The 8138-nt window shown below is 41.5% G+C and overlaps 9 non-coding genes across 9 annotated transcripts; 4 read left to right on the top strand and 5 right to left on the bottom strand.

The window, feature by feature from the left end:
- Positions 1–1122: 1122 nt before the first annotated feature.
- Positions 1123–1195, top strand: trnak-cuu (transfer RNA lysine (anticodon CUU)). Its single transcript has one exon. It is a non-coding gene; the product is annotated as a tRNA-Lys (tRNA).
- An 89-nt stretch (positions 1196–1284) lies between these two features.
- Positions 1285–1358, bottom strand: trnan-guu (transfer RNA asparagine (anticodon GUU)). Its single transcript has one exon. It is a non-coding gene; the product is annotated as a tRNA-Asn (tRNA).
- Positions 1359–2512: 1154 nt separating this feature from the next.
- Positions 2513–2585, top strand: trnak-cuu (transfer RNA lysine (anticodon CUU)). The gene has a single exon. It is a non-coding gene; the product is annotated as a tRNA-Lys (tRNA).
- Positions 2586–2674: 89 nt separating this feature from the next.
- On the bottom strand, positions 2675–2748 carry trnan-guu (transfer RNA asparagine (anticodon GUU)). Its single transcript has one exon. It is a non-coding gene; the product is annotated as a tRNA-Asn (tRNA).
- Positions 2749–3902: 1154 nt separating this feature from the next.
- Positions 3903–3975, top strand: trnak-cuu (transfer RNA lysine (anticodon CUU)). Its single transcript has one exon. It is a non-coding gene; the product is annotated as a tRNA-Lys (tRNA).
- Positions 3976–4064: 89 nt separating this feature from the next.
- Positions 4065–4138, bottom strand: trnan-guu (transfer RNA asparagine (anticodon GUU)). Its single transcript has one exon. It is a non-coding gene; the product is annotated as a tRNA-Asn (tRNA).
- Positions 4139–5450: 1312 nt separating this feature from the next.
- Positions 5451–5524, bottom strand: trnan-guu (transfer RNA asparagine (anticodon GUU)). Its single transcript has one exon. It is a non-coding gene; the product is annotated as a tRNA-Asn (tRNA).
- Positions 5525–6678: 1154 nt separating this feature from the next.
- On the top strand, positions 6679–6751 carry trnak-cuu (transfer RNA lysine (anticodon CUU)). Its single transcript has one exon. It is a non-coding gene; the product is annotated as a tRNA-Lys (tRNA).
- An 89-nt stretch (positions 6752–6840) lies between these two features.
- trnan-guu (transfer RNA asparagine (anticodon GUU)) lies at positions 6841–6914 on the bottom strand. The gene has a single exon. It is a non-coding gene; the product is annotated as a tRNA-Asn (tRNA).
- Between the last annotated feature and the right edge of the window lie 1224 nt (positions 6915–8138).

Below are 8138 nucleotides of genomic sequence, written 5' to 3' on the forward strand. Positions count from 1 at the left end.
AAAAGAAAAACCCAACAAGCACATTCCTCCTGTTTGCTGGCTTTTGATGAAATGAGCCAATGCATAAAGGATGCAACATCAATGTCACTCACACTTTTCTGCTAGCTTGTCTAAAATTCGCCCTTCCTTCAATTTCTCACTTGTCAAGACCTGCAGGTCTTCAAACAAAAGGTCAGTTTGTAGACCCTTTTCCTGTCAAAGTTTTGATCCTTTTGTCCACCAGTCATCGGAATGTGTATGATTTTCACCAGTTTACACAGTGTAGCTCCCTTGCCTTCAGTTGCAGGGTTATGTCCTCTTAGATAAGACGCTTTTGAAATTATTTGTGAAAATGCACCCAAAACCTATTCAAAACAGATTTGATGGAAGCACTGCAGGAGCTGCTCCAAGACGCATTTTGTCCAGAAAATGTGCTATCATGAATGCATCCATATCACCAACACACATTTACAAACCAAACCATAGGCAATAAAATACATGAGTAAACTGATTTGTGGACCTTTGTGGCACTTGGTACTGCTGAGATCAGGATCATTACAGAGTTCAGCAATTATTTTCCCAACTAGGTCATTGATACATTGGAATCCCCAATGTTTTCTGGAACAGAATAGGCTATGCCTTTCGGATGAGAATAAAAAAAGACTTCAAGAACCAAAAAAGAAGTTAAGCTGCCTTCAGCTGATGTACTCAGACTAAAGGGAAACACTTTAAATCCCAAGGTGAAATGCACATGCTCAAAATTTTATCAGGACAGAGTACATGTTTTACTTTGATATTAAGAGCGATCACTAGATTGTCTTCCAGTAAATTAATGTTTTCTTCCGCTACAAAACGTTTTTTCAACAACTATAAAGAGGCTATGCAACGAAACTGAGCTGAGATGTCAAGTGCCTTTAATGGTACATTTTTGACCCCACTTCAAATGCTGCTGTTACCTGACCAGTTCGATTGTTAGTTTGCCAGATTCTCAATCTCTGGGATGTGAGATCATGCACCAGGTTTAGTGAATGTTTAAGGGTGAAGGTCTTTAGTTTCTGCACAAATTCCACAAACATAGCTCAGGTCCTGCTCAACATGTCAACATGTGGCGACAGCAAGTGCCTTTGGGGTCCTACAAAAATCGCCCGGCTAGCTCAGTCGGTAGAGCATGAGACTCTTAATCTCAGGGTCGTGGGTTCGAGCCCCACGTTGGGCGAGAGGCTGATTTGTTTGAGTGAAATGTTGAAATTTAGTTAATCTGTTTGCACAAAATACGTCTAAAAAAGAAGAGAAAGGAACATACATCGTCCCTGGGTGGGCTCGAACCACCATCCTTTCGGTTAACAGCCGAACGCGCTAACCGATTGCGCCACAGAGACCAGATGCTGCTGTGCTTACATAGTTCTTCCTCAAAAGAAAAACCCAACAAGCACATTCCTCCTGTTTGCTGGCTTTTGATGAAATGAGCCAATGCATAAAGGATGCAACATCAATGTCACTCACACTTTTCTGCTAGCTTGTCTAAAATTCGCCCTTCCTTCAATTTCTCACTTGTCAAGACCTCCAGGTCTTCAAACAAAAGGTCAGTTTGTAGACCCTTTTCCTGTCAAAGTTTTGATCCTTTTGTCCACCAGTCATCGGAATGTGTATGATTTTCACCAGTTTACACAGTGTAGCTCCCTTGCCTTCAGTTGCAGGGTTATGTCGTCTTAGATAAGACGCTTTTGAAATTATTTGTGAAAATGCACCCAAAACCTATTCAAAACAGATTTGATGGAAGCACTGCAGGAGCTGCTCCAAGACGCATTTTGTCCAGAAAATGTGCTATCATGAATGCATCCATATCACCAACACACATTTACAAACCAAACCATAGGCAATAAAATACATGAGTAAACTGATTTGTGGACCTTTGTGGCACTTGGTACTGCTGAGATCAGGATCATTACAGAGTTCAGCAATTATTTTCCCAACTAGGTCATTGATACATTGGAATCCCCAATGTTTTCTGGAACAGAATAGGCTATGCCTTTCGGATGAGAATAAAAAAAGACTTCAAGAACCAAAAAAGAAGTTAAGCTGCCTTCAGCTGATGTACTCAGACTAAAGGGAAACACTTTAAATCCCAAGGTGAAATGCACATGCTCAAAATTTTATCAGGACAGAGTACATGTTTTACTTTGATATTAAGAGCGATCACTGGATTGTCTTCCAGTAAATTAATGTTTTCTTCCGCTACAAAACGTTTTTTCAACAACTATAAAGAGGCTATGCAACGAAACTGAGCTGGGATGTCAAGTGCCTTTAATGGTACCTTTTTGACCCCACTTCAAATGCTGCTGTTACCTGACCAGTTCGATTGTTAGTTTGCCAGATTCTCAATCTCTGGGATGTGAGATCATGCACCAGGTTTAGTGAATGTTTAAGGGTGAAGGTCTTTAATTTCTGCACAAATTCCACAAACATAGCTCAGGTCCTGCTCAACATGTCAACATGTGGCGACAGCAAGTGCCTTTGGGGTCTTACAAAAATCGCCCGGCTAGCTCAGTCGGTAGAGCATGAGACTCTTAATCTCAGGGTCGTGGGTTCGAGCCCCACGTTGGGCGAGAGGCTGATTTGTTTGAGTGAAATGTTGAAATTTAGTTAATCTGTTTGCACAAAATACGTCTAAAAAAGAAGAGAAAGGAACATACATCGTCCCTGGGTGGGCTCGAACCACCATCCTTTCGGTTAACAGCCGAACGCGCTAACCGATTGCGCCACAGAGACCAGATGCTGCTGTGCTTACATAGTTCTTCCTCAAAAGAAAAACCCAACAAGCACATTCCTCCTGTTTGCTGGCTTTTGATGAAATGAGCCAATGCATAAAGGATGCAACATCAATGTCACTCACACTTTTCTGCTAGCTTGTCTAAAATTCGCCCTTCCTTCAATTTCTCACTTGTCAAGACCTGCAGGTCTTCAAACAAAAGGTCAGTTTGTAGACCCTTTTCCTGTCAAAGTTTTGATCCTTTTGTCCACCAGTCATCGGAATGTGTATGATTTTCACCAGTTTACACAGTGTAGCTCCCTTGCCTTCAGTTGCAGGGTTATGTCCTCTTAGATAAGACGCTTTTGAAATTATTTGTGAAAATGCACCCAAAACCTATTCAAAACAGATTTGATGGAAGCACTGCAGGAGCTGCTCCAAGACGCATTTTGTCCAGAAAATGTGCTATCATGAATGCATCCATATCACCAACCCACATTTACAAACCAAACCATAGGCAATAAAATACATGAGTAAACTGATTTGTGGACCTTTGTGGCACTTGGTACTGCTGAGATCAGGATCATTACAGAGTTCAGCAATTATTTTCCCAACTAGGTCATTGATACATTGGAATCCCCAATGTTTTCTGGAACAGAATAGGCTATGCCTTTCGGATGAGAATAAAAAAAGACTTCAAGAACCAAAAAAGAAGTTAAGCTGCCTTCAGCTGATGTACTCAGACTAAAGGGAAACACTTTAAATCCCAAGGTGAAATGCACATGCTCAAAATTTTATCAGGACAGAGTACATGTTTTACTTTGATATTAAGAGCGATCACTAGATTGTCTTCCAGTAAATTAATGTTTTCTTCCGCTACAAAACGTTTTTTCAACAACTATAAAGAGGCTATGCAACGAAACTGAGCTGAGATGTCAAGTGCCTTTAATGGTACATTTTTGACCCCACTTCAAATGCTGCTGTTACCTGACCAGTTCGATTGTTAGTTTGCCAGATTCTCAATCTCTGGGATGTGAGATCATGCACCAGGTTTAGTGAATGTTTAAGGGTGAAGGTCTTTAGTTTCTGCACAAATTCCACAAACATAGCTCAGGTCCTGCTCAACATGTCAACATGTGGCGACAGCAAGTGCCTTTGGGGTCCTACAAAAATCGCCCGGCTAGCTCAGTCGGTAGAGCATGAGACTCTTAATCTCAGGGTCGTGGGTTCGAGCCCCACGTTGGGCGAGAGGCTGATTTGTTTGAGTGAAATGTTGAAATTTAGTTAATCTGTTTGCACAAAATACGTCTAAAAAAGAAGAGAAAGGAACATACATCGTCCCTGGGTGGGCTCGAACCACCATCCTTTCGGTTAACAGCCGAACGCGCTAACCGATTGCGCCACAGAGACCAGATGCTGCTGTGCTTACATAGTTCTTCCTCAAAAGAAAAACCCAACAAGCACATTCCTCCTGTTTGCTGGCTTTTGATGAAATGAGCCAATGCATAAAGGATGCAACATCAATGTCACTCACACTTTTCTGCTAGCTTGTCTAAAATTCGCCCTTCCTTCAATTTCTCACTTGTCAAGACCTCCAGGTCTTCAAACAAAAGGTCAGTTTGTAGACCCTTTTCCTGTCAAAGTTTTGATCCTTTTGTCCACCAGTCATCGGAATGTGTATGATTTTCACCAGTTTACACAGTGTAGCTCCCTTGCCTTCAGTTGCAGGGTTATGTCCTCTTAGATAAGACGCTTTTGAAATTATTTATGAAAATGCACCCAAAACCTATTCAAAACAGATTTGATGGAAGCACTGCAGGAGCTGCTCCAAGACGCATTTTGTCCAGGAAATGTGCTATCATGAATGCATCCATATCACCAACACACATTTACAAACCAAACCATAGGCAATAAAATACATGAGTAAACTGATTTGTGGACCTTTGTGGCACTTGGTACTGCTGAGATCAGGATCATTACAGAGTTCAGCAATTATTTTCCCAACTAGGTCATTGATACATTGGAATCCCCAATGTTTTCTGGAACAGAATAGGCTATGCCTTTCGGATGAGAATAAAAAAAGACTTCAAGAACCAAAAAAGAAGTTAAGCTGCCTTCAGCTGATGTACTCAGACTAAAGGGAAACACTTTAAATCCCAAGGTGAAATGCACATGCTCAAAATTTTATCAGGACAGAGTACATGTTTTACTTTGATATTAAGAGTGATCAATGGATTGTCTTCCAGTAAATTAATGTTTTCTTCCGCTACAAAACGTTTTTTCAACAACTATAAAGAGGCTATGCAACGAAACTGAGCTGGGATGTCAAGTGCCTTTAATGGTACCTTTTTGACCCCACTTCAAATGCTGCTGTTACCTGACCAGTTCGATTGTTAGTTTGCCAGATTCTCAATCTCTGGGATGTGAGATCATGCACCAGGTTTAGTGAATGTTTAAGGGTGAAGGTCTTTAATTTCTGCACAAATTCCACAAACATAGCTCAGGTCCTGCTCAACATGTCAACATGTGGCGACAGCAAGTGCCTTTGGGGTCCTACAAAAATCGCCCGGCTAGCTCAGTCGGTAGAGCATGAGACTCTTAATCTCAGGGTCGTGAGTTCGAGCTGTTGGGCGAGAGGCTGATTTGTTTGAGTGAAATGTTGAAATTTAGTTAATCTGTTTGCACAAAATACGTCTAAAAAAGAAGAGAAAGGAACATACATCGTCCCTGGGTGGGCTCGAACCACCATCCTTTCGGTTAACAGCCGAACGCGCTAACCGATTGCGCCACAGAGACCAGATGCTGCTGTGCTTACATAGTTCTTCCTCAAAAGAAAAACCCAACAAGCACATTCCTCCTGTTTGCTGGCTTTTGATGAAATGAGCCAATGCATAAAGGATGCAACATCAATGTCACTCACACTTTTCTGCTAGCTTGTCTAAAATTCGCCCTTCCTTCAATTTCTCACTTGTCAAGACCTCCAGGTCTTCAAACAAAAGGTCAGTTTGTAGACCCTTTTCCTGTCAAAGTTTTGATCCTTTTGTCCACCAGTCATCGGAATGTGTATGATTTTCACCAGTTTACACAGTGTAGCTCCCTTGCCTTCAGTTGCAGGGTTATGTCGTCTTAGATAAGACGCTTTTGAAATTATTTGTGAAAATGCACCCAAAACCTATTCAAAACAGATTTGATGGAAGCACTGCAGGAGCTGCTCCAAGACGCATTTTGTCCAGAAAATGTGCTATCATGAATGCATCCATATCACCAACACACATTTACAAACCAAACCATAGGCAATAAAATACATGAGTAAACTGATTTGTGGACCTTTGTGGCACTTGGTACTGCTGAGATCAGGATCATTACAGAGTTCAGCAATTATTTTCCCAACTAGGTCATTGATACATTGGAATCCCCAATGTTTTCTGGAACAGAATAGGCTATGCCTTTCGGATGAGAATAAAAAAAGACTTCAAGAACCAAAAAAGAAGTTAAGCTGCCTTCAGCTGATGTACTCAGACTAAAGGGAAACACTTTAAATCCCAAGGTGAAATGCACATGCTCAAAATTTTATCAGGACAGAGTACATGTTTTACTTTGATATTAAGAGCGATCACTGGATTGTCTTCCAGTAAATTAATGTTTTCTTCCGCTACAAAACGTTTTTTCAACAACTATAAAGAGGCTATGCAACGAAACTGAGCTGGGATGTCAAGTGCCTTTAATGGTACCTTTTTGACCCCACTTCAAATGCTGCTGTTACCTGACCAGTTCGATTGTTAGTTTGCCAGATTCTCAATCTCTGGGATGTGAGATCATGCACCAGGTTTAGTGAATGTTTAAGGGTGAAGGTCTTTAATTTCTGCACAAATTCCACAAACATAGCTCAGGTCCTGCTCAACATGTCAACATGTGGCGACAGCAAGTGCCTTTGGGGTCTTACAAAAATCGCCCGGCTAGCTCAGTCGGTAGAGCATGAGACTCTTAATCTCAGGGTCGTGGGTTCGAGCCCCACGTTGGGCGAGAGGCTGATTTGTTTGAGTGAAATGTTGAAATTTAGTTAATCTGTTTGCACAAAATACGTCTAAAAAAGAAGAGAAAGGAACATACATCGTCCCTGGGTGGGCTCGAACCACCATCCTTTCGGTTAACAGCCGAACGCGCTAACCGATTGCGCCACAGAGACCAGATGCTGCTGTGCTTACATAGTTCTTCCTCAAAAGAAAAACCCAACAAGCACATTCCTCCTGTTTGCTGGCTTTTGATGAAATGAGCCAATGCATAAAGGATGCAACATCAATGTCACTCACACTTTTCTGCTAGCTTGTCTAAAATTCGCCCTTCCTTCAATTTCTCACTTGTCAAGACCTGCAGGTCTTCAAACAAAAGGTCAGTTTGTAGACCCTTTTCCTGTCAAAGTTTTGATCCTTTTGTCCACCAGTCATCGGAATGTGTATGATTTTCACCAGTTTACACAGTGTAGCTCCCTTGCCTTCAGTTGCAGGGTTATGTCCTCTTAGATAAGACGCTTTTGAAATTATTTGTGAAAATGCACCCAAAACCTATTCAAAACAGATTTGATGGAAGCACTGCAGGAGCTGCTCCAAGACGCATTTTGTCCAGAAAATGTGCTATCATGAATGCATCCATATCACCAACCCACATTTACAAACCAAACCATAGGCAATAAAATACATGAGTAAACTGATTTGTGGACCTTTGTGGCACTTGGTACTGCTGAGATCAGGATCATTACAGAGTTCAGCAATTATTTTCCCAACTAGGTCATTGATACATTGGAATCCCCAATGTTTTCTGGAACAGAATAGGCTATGCCTTTCGGATGAGAATAAAAAAAGACTTCAAGAACCAAAAAAGAAGTTAAGCTGCCTTCAGCTGATGTACTCAGACTAAAGGGAAACACTTTAAATCCCAAGGTGAAATGCACATGCTCAAAATTTTATCAGGACAGAGTACATGTTTTACTTTGATATTAAGAGCGATCACTAGATTGTCTTCCAGTAAATTAATGTTTTCTTCCGCTACAAAACGTTTTTTCAACAACTATAAAGAGGCTATGCAACGAAACTGAGCTGAGATGTCAAGTGCCTTTAATGGTACATTTTTGACCCCACTTCAAATGCTGCTGTTACCTGACCAGTTCGATTGTTAGTTTGCCAGATTCTCAATCTCTGGGATGTGAGATCATGCACCAGGTTTAGTGAATGTTTAAGGGTGAAGGTCTTTAGTTTCTGCACAAATTCCACAAACATAGCTCAGGTCCTGCTCAACATGTCAACATGTGGCGACAGCAAGTGCCTTTGGGGTCCTACAAAAATCGCCCGGCTAGCTCAGTCGGTAGAGCATGAGACTCTTAATCTCAGGGTCGTGGGTTCGAGCCCCACGTTGG

This window comes from Brachyhypopomus gauderio, unplaced genomic scaffold (genome assembly GCF_052324685.1).
Source record: "Brachyhypopomus gauderio isolate BG-103 unplaced genomic scaffold, BGAUD_0.2 sc159, whole genome shotgun sequence".
Classification (NCBI taxonomy): domain Eukaryota; kingdom Metazoa; phylum Chordata; class Actinopteri; order Gymnotiformes; family Hypopomidae; genus Brachyhypopomus; species Brachyhypopomus gauderio.